The following is a 7,197-nucleotide window of genomic DNA, read 5'->3' as shown; positions in this document are numbered from 1 at the left end:
AAATATTATTATATGTATTTTTTTTTAATTTAAAATATTATAATAACTTTTTAAAAGAATTTTATTTCTATAAAAAATCTTTAAACTTTATAATATTTCTAAGAATTTTATATTTTATATTCAATTATAAATTCATTTTATAGTATTTAATATTAATTATTAATTCTAAAATTAATATTAATTAGAGCTTTATTTTTCAGAAATATTTGAATAAAAATCCTTTATTATTATCACGGTGCAAGGGATAGGTACTAGATTGGATATATGATATTCTACAAAGAGGTTGAAAGTGGTATGATGTAACTTTGCTATATAATAATAAAGATGACTAAGCATCCATTATGCTAATATACTACACTAGTGAACCTGTAACAGTACCCCTCCTTTTAAAACTTGCTTATCCCAAACAAGCTAAGAGAAAATATACTATGCAAATCACATTTTCTTTTATTATGATAAATACCTTCACTCTCCAAATTCTTTTGTAGCTTTTTGTTCAAGAATTAAAATTGCCTTAGCCTCCAGGTTTTCCAATATTCATTTTAATAAATCTGGTTTTTCTAGATATAAATAATAATAGTAAACTATAATCTTTTTATTACCCTTAAAATCTAAGACTAGTTATCAAATTGAAGTGTAATGTCTCCATTTGATTAAATAGTGATATTTATCCTCATTATGATTATTTAAAATGTTTTCGAATATCTACTTCTGGATTAGCTCCTTTTTGTTATCTTCCTTTTTAAGAACTCTATTCTATATAATAATAGCTTTTGCTTTATTAATCTGGAATTGCATTGGGAATTGTTTATTATTATATATTAGTAAAAGTAAAAAGTAATAAAAGATAGAGAAGATTTATATATTCTTTAATAATTGAATAAGATAAGATTGTGGGTAAACTTTAATGATTTGTAAGATCCGATTTATTTATTATTTAGTTTTTTTGCTTTTCAAGAGGTCTTTATATTCTTTATATTAATGAATATTTTCTATTTTATATAATATCGGGGTAAATCAATTTAATATCGATTTGCATGCTCCTCATATATATCTATAGCTTGCCTAGCGAGTGTTTAAAGTTGATTCAGAATCCTCTTTATTCTATTTACTATTTTATTGTTCTTAAAGAATTCATATTTTTGAGCTAATGTTATTTCTGGTGGGCAGGGTTTGCTTGGCTCTATATCAATGTTGGGTTAAAACTATAATTAATAAAGAATAGAGAATATCCTATAGTTTCCGAAATCATATTGTTAAAGGCAAACTCTGTTAATGGTAATTATTTCATTTAATTATTTTGATGGAAATTGACGAAAGCGTATAGGTATTATTCGAGAACTGAGTTGATATACTCTATCTGCCTATCTGTTTACAAATAAAAGACTGAAAAGTATTTTAAAGTTATTACTAATCTTTCCAACAACTACATTTAGAATCCTGATACAAACTGTATGCCTCGATTCGAGATAATATTGTCTGATATGTTATATAGGGTATATATCTGATTAATAAATATACTAACCAGTTCTTTTGTAGTTAAGGTTTTTATATTAATGAAGTAATGCATTTTTGTCAATTTATATACTACTATCAGGATATGTTTATATATCGAGTTGTAATGTTTACTCTTTGGAAGAGGTGTGATATAGTCGATTGATATATCAGACTATACTCGAAATGGGATTGGGAGAGGTTTTAAGAACCCTGGTAGAATTGATTTTGATGATTTAGTACGAGTATATAATGTATATGCTTGTATATATGCATTGATCTTCTGGTATATATTTGACCACTAATAGATTCGGGAGATGATATTGATAATCTTGATATGTCCAGAATGACCAACTGGACCGGAAGAATGTATTCTATAGATAATTTATACTTTCAGCTTATTATCAGATAATATTCAAAGTTTGTTATAATAATATATTCTATTATTGAATACTCTATAGTTCTGTATAGTGATTCTTATAGTCTTTCGGAATTCTGCTGGCTATTTTCGTATATATGGATTTCTAATTGCTGTTAATAATTATTATACCATATCGGATTTTGTATAGGCATTATTAATTAATTTGTTAATAGGCTTATTTCCTATAAATATTATCAAATCTATAAATGCCAATATTACTTCTCTTATTAATTCTTTATATAAATCAATATTGAATCTTTATACTAATAAAACTATTCTTTCTTTATTCTTCAGCCGCTCATTATCAGAATTCAAAAGATCTAATCTATCTTCCCACTTACAATTCAAGATATCCGAATAAATAGCTTTAGTATCTGGTTTATATATAATACGGAAATTATATTGAAATAAAAACTCGAATTATCTAATTTATTATTAATTGAAAGCTTTTATTATAATAAAATATTCTAAATTCTTATAATCTATAAAAACCTCAAATTTCTATTATAAGCCCTGAAGTTCAGATTATTATTCTTTTATTGACTTGATTATTACTAATAGCTTTTTATTATAGATTTCGTAATTATACTTTATTACTGAATATTTTAATAAAAAGTAAATTACTAATTACAAAATATTCTTATTATTATATTAAGAAAGCATTCCTTTAAAGATCTAATTCAAAGTATTAATCTCTAAAATCATATATTTATTATAATCAAAATACACAAGAATAGATACAATTGTGAAAACCTATTTTAGTATTTCGAAAGTATCCTTATATATTTGATTCCATACCCAGAAGATATCTTTATATAACAAATCATTCAAAAAATAATAAATCTTCAAGAAGTCTTTTATAAATTGTTAATAAAAATTAATAAATTCTAGAAAACACTATAGATCCTTTATTGAAAGGGATTATTCCCAAGATATAATTACTTTGATTTTATTAATATTTATTTTGATATTGTTTATAATAATAATTAAACCTAGATATTATATAAATGTTATTTCGAATTATATTTATTAATATCAATCTGTAAATCTGTATTAATGAGTTTTTGAATAATTGTTTGTATATATTTTCTATATTCTATTTTATTACTAGAATAAATAAAAATATTATTAAGATATACTATATAATATTTATCGAGTTTATTGAAAAGCGTATGATTGATGTAATACTAGAAAGATACTAGTATATTGTATAACCCAAAGGGTATAACAAGGGATTCAAACAATCTAAAATGTGTAATAAAAGTTGTTTTCCATTTATCCTCTTTTATGATATATAGTTTATTGAAGATAGTAATAATATCTAATTTGGAATAAACCTTAGTGTTATATAATATATCAAAAGTCTTTTATATAATAGATAAAGGGTAATGATTCTTTATTGTAATATTATTTAATTCTTGATAATCTTAATAAATACGGATTTTGCCTTTTGGTTTTATTATTAAAAGGAGTGGTACTGTTACGTAAGCGAACACAATAGGAGTTGTAAGCTTTACCACTACGCCACACACGCAATCTGTCCAAAAGGCACAGTATCAGGGATTGTTTCCTGATAGCTTACTACTATATATATATCCATATAACAGGTACTGTATTACAAGATCTTGATTTCCGAATAAATCCTTTAGAGAGATTATTATCAATTTATTTCCGAATTATTTCGAGTTTCAATAATGATAATAGCTGGTTTTTGAAATAAGATAGTTCTTTGTCTAGCATTAGTTCGATTTTGTAGTTCCAAGCTTGTTATAGTGGTAGTACCTCAGTATTTTGAGGAAGGAAAGCTAGTAATTTATCTCGAAGCTAATTAGGAAGTGTATTTTGTATTTCTTTATTATTGAGATCTGGTTTTCCTATTAAGAATTTTGATATATTAGCTTTAAAGATTCTTCATAGATAAGCTGATTTATAATAATCTCGAATAAAGTTATATAAGTATAATAATATTATAGAAAGTATTTCTGTTAAACTATTATATCTCTAAAGTATATCTTTATAACTTTGCTCATTTTTGGTAAAGTTGTTTATAGAGATATAATTGAGCTTATATTTGGGTGCTATAATTTAATCTAATTTATTTTAGATAATTTGTATTATATAAATGTTGTTTTATTGATAAAAAGAAACAAAGCTCAAGGTATATAATTATCGAATATCCTTTATATTTAGGCTTGTTTTGTATTCTCGAACTGTTAATAATAATATTGAAAGGAATAATAATAATTCTTTTACTAGATTTGGTTTTCTTTATCTTTGTCCTACGATCTTGTTTATTACTATTAGGTGTATTTTTAACTGGTTTTGTATTATTTATGCTTATATATCTATATTCCTATTATAGGTCTTTATATAGTAATAGTTTGTATTAAAGATAAGTATTGCTTCAATAAGTATATCTTATTCTATATTAGAATCTTTAGATTTATAACTATTATCAAGTTCGTTATTATCCTCTACATATAATAATTAATAATTTTTTGTTTTATAAGCTTTTTGGAAGATGATCTTTGATAATAATAACATATCCAAAACCCTTTGGTCTTTAGATTAATGCTTTGAAGAGTTGAGGTATTATCAGGTTGTTGCTGGATTGATTTGATTATAAATACTTGAGGGTATAAGCTCCCCTTGTGACAATATTGTATTACACAATATCGAAAAATAAAAGAAAATATTATATTTGCTCAATCTATATATAGATTGTAGTATTGTAATTATAACAAGCTAAAAATAATTAATATATCAAAAAAGAGTTTTGTAATAAAGAATATTCAGATTTCTAAATGTAATTCTATTGCTATAAGTATAATAAAGTATTTTGTAATGATATTTGCTATATTGCTATTGGTTAAGTAAAGTTGTTAATAATGAGATAAGAATTGAATATGAATTTTATATTGGTTAATAAATAATTGATTAGCAAATGCTTTATTGGAGTATCTGCTATTAATCAGACTAGTTATATTAAAGGAGGAAGTATATATTGAAAATATAATAGTTTGAATAAATAAAGATTTGCTATTTATAGAGCTAAGTTGTAATGGCTTAGTATTATCTACAATATATTTTATCCATTTCTCGTTTCTTAATAACCTTTATAGCCGACTTATTATGAAGGTAATATATTTCCCGGGAATTTGTATATACTATTTATTTATTTATTTATAGTGATTAACGTCTTGTGGGGGACCTCCCTAGGGGTATGAAAGATGTGGCTAGATCTAGAGTTACAAATACAGAAAGGCGCTGATGCGCACGCTAATAAAACCTCATAGGGTAAACTCAGTTCCTTTTATATATCCTAAATAAGTCAGTGTAATGATCGCAAATAGGGCTGTTTGATCGGCCCTATATTCCTAGCGCTTCCTGCTACTCGTGGAGAGGAATGTTTTGATTGTATGGTTACTCCTGTCATAAAACTATATGGGCAGGAGCAGTGTGTACAGGTATGTTGCGTCAAAGAAGTAGGTGTATGTGTGATAGTACTCCATAGGAGCAAAGGATTCAGCTATTGGGCTGTTTGAGAGGAGTAGCCGGAACGATGGTTCTGCTGAGTAGCGGAGTGGCGCATAGATATAGTGGTGGTAACTGGAAGGGGGATCAGTTCCCCCTCAGTATTCGATCGATTGCTTTTGCGGCTCATAATAGAAAAGCTCTATTAGGGTTAGTGGTAGATTGTCGGAGCTCAGTGGAGCTGTATCAAGAGGTTTACATTAAGGTGACCTATGAGGCAGCATATAGGATGGATCCATGTGGATCAGATCGCTATAGCCTTAAGTTGTAGAACAGTAGGAGAGTGACCCGATCACTCTACCACTGAACCAGCCGGGCTCCTTGCGGAGGACAATGGTCTTTTTGTCTATATACTATTAAACAGTGATAATAATATTATATTATTGTGTGAAGAGATATTAAAAGTACTTTCCAAAAATATTAAAGAACTATTCTCGATATAGCTATAGATTATATTAAACTGTTATCACGTGTAGGGCTATTATTGATAGCTATATTCCCGAAAATCATTCTGATTATAATTGCTATTGCTTCGATATTATCCGCCTCAACCGAATTATTGGTTTCCTTTTCTGGCATTACTGCAACTATATCCTAATACCCCTTTTGGGGATTCTGTATTGTATCCTCTGGCTACTTGCTGTATATCGGCTTGTTTTTTCGCATTACAATCTCAGATAGAATAATCTGGTTTCTTGTAATAATGGTAAAAGCTAAAACAACACTCCTTCTTGTATTATTATATCTTGTTTTGGAATTTGACTATATCAAGCTCTATAAAATCACTATATAAAGCGATAACAAATATAAAAAAGGTGTCACGGGGTGATATTAAGCCCTTTCTGTCCTGTCCTGTTCTGTCCTGCTATATATGTGAGAGTAAGGTAGAACTTCCAGTTCTATTTTCTAGTCTTTTGGGTGTTTAGTTTAGTGGTAAAGTTTCTGAATATTTCTAGAAGTGATTCTGTGATATTAGATAGAACTATCCTTGGTTATAAGTGGAGCTGTGTGGGGGGCCCACTTATAGTTTACAAGTCTTCATTGATTTGGGGGCTAGCATATATAGATCCTGTCTGTCTGTCTGAATGCCTGAGGCATTAGAATCCAGAATCCTGAAATCTCCTAGTAGATGATAGTATGGAGATTATACCTTAAGGAGGGGGATGGTATTACAGGGTGACACTAAGCCCTTTTTGTCCTGTCCTATTCTATTCTACTATATATGTGAGAGTAAGATAGAACTTCCAGTTCTATCTTCTAGTCTTTTGGGCGTTTAGCTTAGCGGTAAAGCTTCTAAATACTCCCAGAAGTAATCCCGTGACAAAAGGTTATATTGAATCAAGATTGATTATAATTGTTTTTTGATAAATCTATATTGTAATAATCATTCTCCTAGCAATTCCAACTTCAAATTGTGAATTTCTTTTTTCATCTTTCAATATCATTTAATATACAGAGACTTGAATCTATATAAATTATAAGTTTTAGTTTTTTAAAGACTTTTTGCTTTAAAACAAGAATTATCTTTTGATTAGATTTATAATATTAATTGCCTAAATATTCTAACTATATATAGAATATTGCAAAGACCTGTTTTTTTGGTATCTTGAGTTTATCGAATTGAATTGCTACTTCCCGTTTGGAATCGATTGTAATACAAAGGCTATCAAGCTTTTTGAAGAACAAATTGGTAATTGTATAAACCAAGTTATTTTGTAAAATGTTATCAATATCTTTTAATTGTTTTT

The sequence above is a fragment of the Botrytis sinoallii genome (genome assembly GCF_014898435.1).
Source record: "Botrytis sinoallii strain Bc 23 chromosome Unknown BSIN_013, whole genome shotgun sequence".
In the NCBI taxonomy this organism is placed as follows: Eukaryota; Fungi; Ascomycota; class Leotiomycetes; order Helotiales; family Sclerotiniaceae; genus Botrytis; species Botrytis sinoallii.
This window is presented reverse-complemented; position numbering follows the sequence as displayed.